This window comes from Aegilops tauschii, chromosome 7 (assembly GCF_002575655.3).
Source record: "Aegilops tauschii subsp. strangulata cultivar AL8/78 chromosome 7, Aet v6.0, whole genome shotgun sequence".
Classification (NCBI taxonomy): Eukaryota; Viridiplantae; Streptophyta; class Magnoliopsida; order Poales; family Poaceae; genus Aegilops; species Aegilops tauschii.
In genome coordinates, this window is record NC_053041.3 from 597631096 (window position 1) to 597642992 (window position 11897).

Here is an 11897-nt window from a genome sequence, read left to right on the forward strand (position 1 = left end):
CATTTTAATAAATCGGGCGCCAAGAGATCGCGTTTAAAAAAAACTCTTTCCACGAGTGCCCGCGTGATAGCGACAGGACTACCATTGTGCCGCTCCGCTAGGAAAGGCTCGGCCGTTGGTGATCCCTCAGACTAGCCACAATGGGTAGTAACATAAAGTAGTAACATGGGCATGTTACTACTCTATGTTACTACCTTTATAGTGGGGAGTAACATATGTGTGGTAACATGCAATACTTCATTTATTAGGCTATAGACTCATCTTGCCTTGATATGTGTGATGTTACTCATGTTAGTAGTAACTAGCTATGTTACTACATGTCTCTTTTTCTTCATTTATTATTTGCCATATCATCTATTTTATCTAGATATGTGTGATGTTACTACCTATGTTACTTCTATTGTGGGTATTGTCAGGAGATCACGCTCGAGCTTCGGGAGGAGGGAGCCGGCTCACCGGTGCAACAACTGCCGGGAAAGAAGCAGACCTGGTTCTACCTACATGACCGTGTGTCTGCACGTCGCCTGTGTCAAAAAGTTTGCTCACCGGAATCATGGCACCGGCGACGGCTCTAGTACTGATATACCGCGCAAAGAGGGGCGAGAGTGAGTTGGAGCGCATCATTCTCGGACTAGTTCTGTTTTTTTTCTTGCGGGTTATTCTCGGACGTGAATTTTTGGGACATGGTGCCACGCGAGGTCTTAATCTAGGCCGGCCAGTCGTGCTTTAAGATCCTCAGATTATATAGCGACTTTGGATACTGATGTACGGTATTCTATATACGCATAAATACTGGGCTAGAATACGACGCTTCACTGGGCCAGGGGAGTTAAATGTGGGCGTATTTATACCTTGGCCATGTCAATTACTAATGTTCCAAAACAGGTCAGGGATATCATTACTGGGGTACACCCAGGTACTAGCTGTCTGTGAGGGAATAACTTCATGGATTAATGTTGCATCTGCCGAAGGTTGTCCTGTTCATGCACTTTCAAGAAAAGGCTGTCCTATCCATCTCCTAACGTTAGAGTCCTGCATGCAAAACCCCACAAAAAATAGTCGCGCATGCAAAGGTCTGCTCCTATTACGAGAACGAGCGACAATCAGTATGTGCATGGAGTAGTAGTTTTGTAGATAAGTGTAAATATAGGATAGGTAATGTCATCAGGAAACAACTTTGATTATCACGGGATACTCCAAAAAGTATATCAAATCATCATTTTGAAAAAAAATGCAGTCGATTATTTGTTTTAGGTGGACTAGTTTAATCTTATGTAGTGGACATATTTTAAAAAATTAAAATCTTGGATTTCTAAAATTTTAATTTTTTTACTGCAATTTAGGAACCTTAATCATGTGTATGCACATGCATAACTTTAATATGGAGATAGACCTAAGCTGATTTAGCATAGTTAAAAGTTCACACTAATTAGCTTACTTAATACACATTTCTGTTGCAGCCATAGAGGGTGGTGCACTCGTAAATATGTAATGGGGCAGCACGTGGTAAGACAAGAGGGTAGTGTGGTGCATTAATCCTAGTAAATGAGTTGGTCAGGTGTGTTGCAGGACTGCTTCAATGAAACACTAACTTCAACCTCGTTTAGCTGTGGGGCATGCACACTTATTGACTGATAGATACAATGCATATACAAGATCAATTCGTCCCACTAAATTCTATATACGTGAGACACGGCACAAATCCCAAAGAAATAGAGGGTGTGGATTCCAGCCTCGCGTGGCACCATGTCTACTCAAGAATTATCGGTTATTCTCGGGCTAGTTCTTGGTGTGGTTAATGCTGCAAAGCCTTTAATTTCCTCCAAAAGAAAACTTGGAGGTTAATTAAACAATTCGCTAATGAGGCAACGGGACCATTCCGTAGTATGTAGTACTGCGGCTACTGCCTAAACCGCCTGTGTTCTTACGGTTGTTCCACAGATCATAGATTTCCTTCTTCCATGTCAAAAAGACATTGTCAAGTACGTACAAATAAATACATCTCGAGAAGTCTATGCTAAGGTTCCAAGGGATGCGCAATACTGATGTACATTGACTGGTCGCTGCCACGTGGAGATTATGGGGTCTGCATGAGCAACAAAATTTGAAGAGCGCTTATGTAAGTATAAGGCAAATATGAAGTGAGTCCGAATCCTCAAATAAATATGTAGGACTAACAAAATTTTCACAAAGCGGGGATAGCTCAGTTGGGAGAGCGTCAGACTGAAGATCTGAAGGTCGCGTGTTCGATCCACGCTCACCGCAATCTCTTTTTCTGCCTCCCTTATCCCGTCATTTGTTAAAACTAAATAAAGGTAGGTTTTCACATAATTTACTTTACTTTTCAAACATATCTTGTTTGAGTTTTACTCAGCTAATGCTTTTCAAACACTGCCTCCTTTGTCTCGTCATTTGTTAAGACTAAATAAAGGTAGGTTTTCACATAATTTACTTTACTTTTCAACATATCTTGTTTGAGTTTTACTCAGCTAATGCTTTTCAAACACTTAAACAACAGGGTCAGTATTGTTTGGATTGAAGATACATCAGGTTAGAGCGCCGGGTTTTCTTTTCAAGGTCACATTTGGTTTTTACCATTTGTTTTTTCCTTATCTTCTTTCCACATCATTTGCTGGATTTTCAAATATAGTTGGAATAATTATTCACATATCTCAACAATTCAACTATTCTCAACCATTTTTTCGTGAGGTTTGATTCAACATACATAAAAAATATTGTCATCTTTTAATTCAACAAGATGGTTTACCTTCAACATGATATTGGTGTAACTTGATCTAATCTTGAGGAGATATTGACTATGATGCTTGCGTTACAAAATTAGGTGAAGTACGCTAACCGATAATAACCCCCACCCCCAACCCACACAATATTTTTTTTATTTTATTCACTTAATTTTCAAAAATATTATGTTTGAGGATGTATTCAAACAATACTTCTAAACACCTCAATTGCCATTAAACATGAGAGTCGTTGCAGTTTGGACTCAAGATACATCACAAATTTTAGACTGTCATAGTAAATATCCCTTGTTTTGATCCATGCCCACATGTTGCTTTTGTCATTGTTAACAATGATTTCTTCAATTTAATCTACTATTCTCAAATATCATGTTTGAAGATGTATCCAAATTTTTCAAGCACTTCAATCTCTAAACAAGAGAGTTGCTATAATTTTGTGTGACTTTTCCAAGATACACTATCCCCCTACCAACGATCGATTAGACATCTCCACTAAAAGGTCTAGCGACCGCCAGTATGCTCATGTCCATGCTGGGGTTTTCTCCACTGTTAGACCTGTGAGCTCCAATGGAGGGCTCATGAGTTTATTGTTGGGGAACGTAGTAATTTCAAAAATTTCCTACGCACACGCAAGATCATGGTGATGCATAGCAACGAGAAGGGGAGAGTATGTCCACGTACCCTCGTAGACCGAAAGCGGAAGCGTTAGCACAACGCGGTTGATGTAGTCGTACGTCTTGACGATCCGATCGATCAAGTACCGAACGCACGGCACCTCCGAGTTCAGCACACGTTCAGCCCGATGACGTCCCTCGAACTCCGATCCAGCCGAGTGTTGAGGGAGAGTTTCGTCAGCACGACGGCGTGGTGAAGATGATGATGTTCTACCAACGCAGGGCTTCGCCTAAGCACCGCTACGATATTATCGAGGTGGATTATGGTGGAGGGGGCACCGCACACGGCTAAGAGATCAAGAGATCAATTGTTGTGTCTCTAGGGTGCCCCCTGCCCCCGTATATAAAGGAGCAAGGGGGAGAGGTGCGGCCGGCCAGGAGGGGCGCGTCAGGAGGAGTCCTACTCCCGCCGGGAGTAGGACTCCCTCCCTTTTCCTTGTTGGACTAGGAGTGGAGGGGGAAAGAGGAGGGAGAGAGGAAGGAAAGGGGGGGCGCCGCCCCCCTCTCCTTGTCCTATTCGGACTAGGAGGGAGGGGCGCGCGGCCCTGCCCTGGCCGCCTCTCCTCTCTTCCACTAAGGCCCACTATGGCCCATTAAGCCCCCGGGGGGTTCCGGTAACCTCCCGGTACTCCGGTAAAATTCCGATTTCACCCAGAACACTTCCGATATCCAAACATAGGCTTCCAATATATCAATCTTCATGTCTCGACCATTTCGAGACTCCTCGTCATGTCCGTGATCACATCCGGGACTCCGAACAACCTTTGGTACATCAAAACATATAAACTCATAATATAACTGTCATCGAAACTTTAAACGTGCGGACCCTACGGGTTCGAGAACTATGTAGACATGACCGAGACACGTCTCCGGTCAGTAACCAATAGCGGAACCTGGATGCTCATATTGGATCCCACATATTCTACGAAGATCTTTATCGGTCAGACCGCATAACAACATACGTTGTTCCCTTTGTCATCGGTATGTTACTTGCCCGAGATTCGATCGTCGGTATCTCAATACCTAGTTCAATCTCGTTACCGGCAAGTCTCTTTACTCGTTCCGTAATACATCATCCCACAACAAACTCATTAGTTGCAATGCTTGCAAGGCTTAAGTGATGTGCATTACCGAGAGGGCCCAGAGATACCTCTCCGACAATCGGAGTGACAAATCCTAATCTCGAAATACGCCAACGCAACAAGTACCTTCGGAGACACCTGTAGAGCACCTTTATAATCACCCAGTTACGTTGTGACGTTTGGTAGCACACAAAGTGTTCCTCCAGTAAACGGGAGTTGCATAATCTCATAGTCATAGGAACATGTATAAGTCATGAAGAAAGCAATAGCAACATACTAAACGATCGAGTGCTAAGCTAACAGAATGGGTCAAGTCAATCACATCATTCTCCTAATGATGTGATCCCGTTAATCAAATGACAACTCTTTGTCTATGGCTAGGAAACATAACCATCTTTGATTAACGAGCTAGTCAAGTAGAGGCATACTAGTGACACTCTGTTTGTCTATGTATTCACACATGTATCATGTTTCCGGTTAATACAATTCTAGCATGAATAATAAACATTTATCATGAGAATAAGGAAATAAATAATAACTTTATTATTGCCTCTAGGGCATATTTCCTTCAGTCTCCCACTTGCACTAGAGTCAATAATCTAGTTCACATCACCATGTGATTTAACACCAATAGTTCACATCACCATGTGATTAACACCCATAGTTCACATCGTCATGTGACCAACACCCAAAGGGTTTACTAGAGTCAATAATCTAGTTCACATCGCTATATGATTAACACCCAAAGAGTACTAAGGTGTAATCATGTTTTGCTTGTGAGAGAAGTTTAGTCAACGGGTCTGCCATATTCAGATCCGTATGTATTTTGCAAATTTCTATGTCAACAATGCTCTGCACGAAGCTACTCTAGATAATTGCTCCCACTTTCAATATGTATCCAGATTGAGACTTAGAGTCATCTAGATCAGTGTCAAAACTTGCATCGACGTAACCCTTTACGACGAACCTTTTGTCACCTCCATAATCGAGAAACATGTCATTATTCCACTAAGAATAATTTTGACCGCTGTCCAGTGATCTACTCCTAGATCACTATTGTACTCCCTTGCCAAAATCAGTGTAGGGTATACAATAGATCTAGTACACAGCATGGCATACTTTATAGAACATATGGCTGAGGCATAGGGAATGACTTTCATTCTCTTTCTATCTTCTGCCGTGGTCGGGCTTTGAGTCTTACTCAATTTCACACCTTGTAACATAGGCAAGAACTCTTTCTTTGACTATTCCATTTTGAACTACTTTAAAATCTTGTCAAGGTATGTACTCATTGAAAAAACTTATCAAGCGTCTTGATCTATCTCTATAGATCTTGATGCTCAATATATAAGCAGCTTCACCGAGGTATTTCTTTGAAAAACTCCTTTCAAACACTCCTTTATGCTTTGCAGAATAATTCTACATTATTTCCGATCAACAATATGTCATTCATATATACTTATCAGAAATGTTGTAGTGCTCCCACTCACTTTCTTATAATACAGGCTTCACCGCAAGTCTGTATAAAAATATATGCTTTGATCAACTTATCAAAGTGTATATTCCAACTCCAAGATGCTTGCACCAGTCCGTAGATGGATCGCTGGAGCTTGCATATTTTGTTAGCACTTTTAGGATTGAAAAAACCTTCTGGTTGCATCATATACAACTCTTCTTTAATAAATCCATTAAAGAATGCAGTTTTGTTTATCCATTTGCCATATTTCATAAAATGCGGCAATTGCTAACATGATTCGGACAGACTTAAGCATAGATACGAGTGAGAAACTCTCATCGTAGTCAACACCTTGAACTTGTCGAATACCTTTTGCGACAATTCTAGCTTTGTAGATAGTAATACTACTATCAGCGTCCGTCTTCCTCTTGAAGATCCATTTAATCTCAATGGCTCGCCGATCATTGGGCAAGTCAATCAAAGTCCATACTTTGTTCTCATACATGGATCCCATCTCAGATTTCATGGCCTCAAGCCATTTTGCGGAATCTGGGCTCATCATCGCTTCCTCATAGTTCGTAGGTTCGTCATGGTCAAGTAACATGACCTCCAGAACAGGATTACCATACCACTCTGGTGCGGATCTTACTCTGGTTGACATAGATTGTTGACTCTAGTGAACTCTTTGATGTTGGTCACATGGTGATGTGACCTATGAGTGTTAATCACATGGCGATGTGAACTAGATTATTGACTCTAGTGCAAGTGGGAGACTGTTGGAAATATGCCCTAGAGGCAATAATAAATAGGTTATTATTATATTTCCTTGTTCATGATAATCGTTTATTATCCATGCTAGAATTGTATTGATAGGAAACTCAGATACATGTGTGGATACATAGACAACACCATGTCCCTAGTAAGCCTCTAGTTGACTAGCTCGTTGATCAATAGATGGTTATGGTTTCCTGACCATGGACATTGGATGTCGTTGATAACGAGATCACATCATTAGGAGAATGATGTGATGGACGAGATCCAATCCTAAGCCTAGCATGAGATCGTGTAGTTCGTTTGCTCAGAGCTTTTCTAATGTCAAGTATCATTTCCTTAGACCATGAGGTTGTGCGACTCCCGGATACCGTAGGAATGCTTTGGGTGTACCAAACATCACAACGTAACTGGGTGGCTATAAAGGTGCACTACAGGTATCTCCGAAAGTGTCTGTTGGGTTGGCACGAATCGAGACTGGGATTTGTCACTCCGTGTAAACGGAGAGGTATCTCTGGGCCCACTCGGTAGGACATCATCATAATGTGCACAATGTGACCAAGGAGTTGATCACGGGATGATGTGAGTTACGGAACGAGTAAAGAGACTTGCCGGTAACGAGATTGAACAAGGTATGGGGATACCGACGATCGAATCTCGGGCTAGTAACATACCGATAGACAAAGGGAATTGTATACGGGATTGATTGAATCCCCGACATCGTGGTTCATCCGATGAGATCATCGTGGAACATGTGGGAGCCAACATGGGTATCCAGATCCCGCTGTTGGTTATTGACCGGAGAACGTCTCGGTCATGTCTGCATGGTTCCCGAACCCGTAGGGTCTACACACTTAAGGTTCGATGACGCTAGGGTTATAGGGAAAGTATGTACATAGTTACCGAATGTTGTTCGGAGTCCCGGATGAGATCCCGGACGTCATGAGGAGTTCCGGCATGGTCCGGAGGTAAAGATTTATATATGGGAAGTCCTGTTTTGGTCACCGGAAAAGTTTCGGGTGCTATCGGTAATGTACCGGGACCACCGGGAGGGTCCCGGGGGTCCACCAGGTGGGGCCACCGGCCCCAGAGGGCTGCGTGGGCCAAGTGTGGGAGGGGACCAGCCCCAGGTGGGCTGGTGTGCCCCCCACAAGAGGCCCAGGGCGCAGGAAAGGGGGAAGGGGGGAAACCCTAGGCACAGATGGGCCTAGGGCCCATCTAGTGGGGCGCCCCCCTCTCTCCCCCCCTTTGGCCGCCCCCCCCCCCCAAGCCCCATCTAGGGCTGGCCGCACCCCTTGGGGGGGAACCCTAGATGGGGGCGCAGCCCTCCCCCTCCCCTATATATATTGGGGTTTTGGGGCTGCCCAAGACATGAGAACGTCTCTCTTTCGGCGCAGCCATACCCCTCTCCCTCCTCCTCCTCTCCCGCGGTGCTTGGCGAAGCCCTGCGGGATTGCCACGCTCCTCCATCACCACCACGCCGTCGTGCTGCTGCTGGATGGAGTCTTCCCCAACCTCTCCCTCTCACCTTGCTGGATCAAGGCGTGGGAGACGTCACCGGGCTGCACGTGTGTTGAACGCGGAGGCACCGTTCTTCGGTGTTTAGATCGGAATCAACCGCGATCTGAATCGCTATGAGTACGACTCCCTCATCCGCGTTCTTGCAACGCTTCCGCATCGCGATCTACAAGGGTATGTAGATGCACTCCCCTTCCCCTCGTTGCTAGATTACTCCATAGATTGATCTTGGTGATGCGTAGAAAATTTTGAATTTCTGCTACGTTCCCCAACAGTGGCATCATGAGCTAGGTCTATGCGTAGTTTCTATGCACGAGTAGAACACAAAGTAGTTGTGGGCGTCGATGTTGCCAATTCTTCTTGCCGCTACTAGTCTTATCTTGTTTCGGCGGCATTGTGGGATGAAGCGGCCCGGACCGACCTTACACGTACGCTTACGTGAGACAGGTTCCACCGACTGACATGCACTAGTTGCATAAGGTGGCTAGCAGGTGTCTGTCTCTCCCACTTTAGTCGGAACGGATTCGATGAAAAGGGTCCTTATGAAGGGTAAATAGAAATTGGCATATCACATTGTGGTTTTACGTAGGTAAGAAACGTTCTTGCTAGAAACCTATATAAGCCACGTAAAAAAAACTTGCAACAACAATTAGAGGACGTCTAACTTGTTTTTGCAGCATGTGCTATGTGATGTGATATGGCCAGAAGATGTGATGAATGATATATGTGATGTATGAGATTGATCATATTCTTGTAATAGGAATCACGGCTTGCATGTCGATGAGTATGTCAACCGGCAGGAGCCATAGGAGTTGTCTTTATTTTTTATATGACCTGCGTGTCATTGAATAACGCCATGTAAATTACTTTACTTTATTGCTAAGCGCGTTAGCCATAGAAGTAGAAGTAATCGTTGGCGTGACAACTTCATGAAGACACAATGATGGAGATCATGATGATGGAGATCATGGTGTCATGCCGGTGACAAATATGATCATGGTGCCCCGAAGATGGAGATCAAAGGAGCAAAATGATATTGGCCATATCATGTCACTATTTGATTGCATGTGATGTTTATCATGTTATGCATCTTATTTGCTTAGAACGACGGTAGTAAGTAAGATGATCCCTTATAATAATTTCAAGAAAGTGTTCCCCCTAACTGTGCACCGTTGCGAAGGTTCGTTGTTTCGAAGCACCACGTGATGATCGGGTGTGATAGATTCTAACGTTCGAATACAACGGGTGTTGACGAGCCTAGCATGTACAGACATGGCCTCGGAACACATGCAAAACACTTAGGTTGACTTGACGAGCCTAGCATGTACAGACATGGCCTCGGAACACAAGAGATCGAAAGATCGAACATGAGTCGTATAGTAGATACGATCAACATGGAGATGTTCACCGATGATGACTAGTCCGTCTCACGTGATGATCGGACACGGCCTAGTTTGACTCGGATCATGTATCACTTAGATGACTAGAGGGATGTCTATCTGAGTGGGAGTTCATAATCAGATGAACTTCATTATCATGAACATAGTCAAAAAGGTCTCTGCAAATTATGTCATAGCTTGCGCTTTAGTTCTACTGGTTAAGATACGTTCCTAGAGAAAATTTAGTTGAAAGTTGGTAGTAGCAATTATGCGGACTGGGTCCGTAAACTGAGGATTGTCCTCATTGCTGCACAGAAGGCTTATGTCCTTAATGCACCGCTCGGTGTGCTGAACCTCAGTGTCGTCTATAGATGTTGCGAAACATCTGACATACACGTTTTGATGACTATGTGATAGTTCAGTGCGTAATGCTAACGGTTTAGAATTGTGGCACCAAAGACGTTTTTGAAACGTCGCAGAACATGTGAGATGTTCCGAAGGCTGAAATTGGGATTTCAGACTAATGCCCGCGTCAAGAGGTATGAGACCTCTGACAAGTTTCTTAAGCCTGCAGACTAAGGGAGAAAAGCTCAATCGTTGAGCGTGTGCTCAGATTGTCTGAGTGCCACAATCGCTAGAATCGAGTGGGAGTTAATCTTCCTGATGAGATAGTGATGGTTCTCCATAGTCACTGCCACCAAGGTATTAGAGCTTCGTGATGAACTATAACATATCAAGGATAGATAATGATCCTTGAGCAACTTGCGATGTTTGACACCGCGAAAGTAGAAATCAAGAAGGAGCATCAATTGTTGATGGTTAGTAAAACCACTAGTTTCTAGAAGGGCAAGGGCAAAAGGGACACTTCATGAAACAGCAAATCATTTGCTGCTCTAGTGAAGAATCCCAAGGTTGAACCCAAACCTGAGACTAAGTGCTTCTGTAATGAGGGGAACGGTCACTGAAGCAGGACTACCCTAGATACTTGGTAGATGAGAAGGCAGGCAAGATCGACAGAAGTATATTGGATATACATTATATGAATGTGTACTTTACTAGTACTCCTAGCAGCACCAGGGTATTGGATACCGGTTCGGTTGCTAAGTGTTAGTAACTCGAAATAAAAGCTGCGGAATAAATGGAGACTGGCTAAAGGTGAGATGACGATATGTGTTGGAAGTGTTTCCAAGGTTGATGTGATCAAGCATCGCATGCTCCCTCTACCATCGAGATTGGTGTTTGCGTTGAGCACAAACATGATTGGATTATGTTTATCGCAATACGGTTATTCATTTAAGGAGAATAATGGTTACTCTGTTTATTTGAATAATACCTTCAATGGTCTTGCACCTAAAATGAATCTCGATCGTAGTGATACACATGTTCATGCCAAAAGATATAAGATAGTAATGATAGTACCACATACTTGTGGCACTGCCACTTGAGTCATATTGGTATAGAACGCATGAAGAAGCTCCATGTAGATGGATCTTTGGACTCACTCGGTTTTTGAAAAGAATGAGACATGCGAACCATGTCTATTGGTATATATGCATGAAGAAACTCCATGCAGATGGATCGTTTGGACTCACTTGATTTTGAATCACTTGAGACATGCAAATCATACCACATGGGCAAGATGACTGAAAGGCCTCGTTTTCAGTAAGATGGAACAAGAGAGCAACTTATTGGAAGTAATACATTTTGATGTATGCAGTCCAATGAGTGCTGAGGCATGCAGTGGATATCGTTATGTTCTTACTTCACAGATGATTTGAGTAGATACTGAGTGTATTTACTTGATGAAACACGAGTCTGAATTATTGAAAGGTTCAAGTAATTTCAGAGTGAAGTTGAAGATCGTCGTGACAAGAGGATAAAATGTCTGTGATATGATCATAGAGATATCTGAGTTACGAGTTTGGCACACAATTAAGACATTGTGGAAAGTGTTTCACAATTAATACCGCCTGGAACACCATAGTGTGATGGTGTGTCCGGACATCATAGCTGCACCCTATTGGATATGGTGCATGCCATGATGTCTCTTATCGAATTACCACTATCGTTTATGGGTTAGGCATTAGAGACAACCGCATTCACTTTAAATAGGGCACCACGCAATTCCGTTGAGACGACACCGTTTAGAGAAACCTAAGTTGTCGTTTCTTAAAAGTTTGGGGCTGCGATGCTTATGTGAAAATGTTTCAGGCTGATAAGCTCGAACCCAAAGCGGATAAATGCATCTTCATAGAAAA

General features: G+C 43.3%; 1 non-coding gene across 1 annotated transcript; it reads left to right on the forward strand.

Moving 5' to 3' along the window:
- The first annotated feature begins 2192 nt into the window (after positions 1-2192).
- On the forward strand, positions 2193-2265 carry TRNAF-GAA (transfer RNA phenylalanine (anticodon GAA)). The gene has a single exon. It is a non-coding gene; the product is annotated as a tRNA-Phe (tRNA).
- Positions 2266-11897: the final 9632 nt, after the last annotated feature.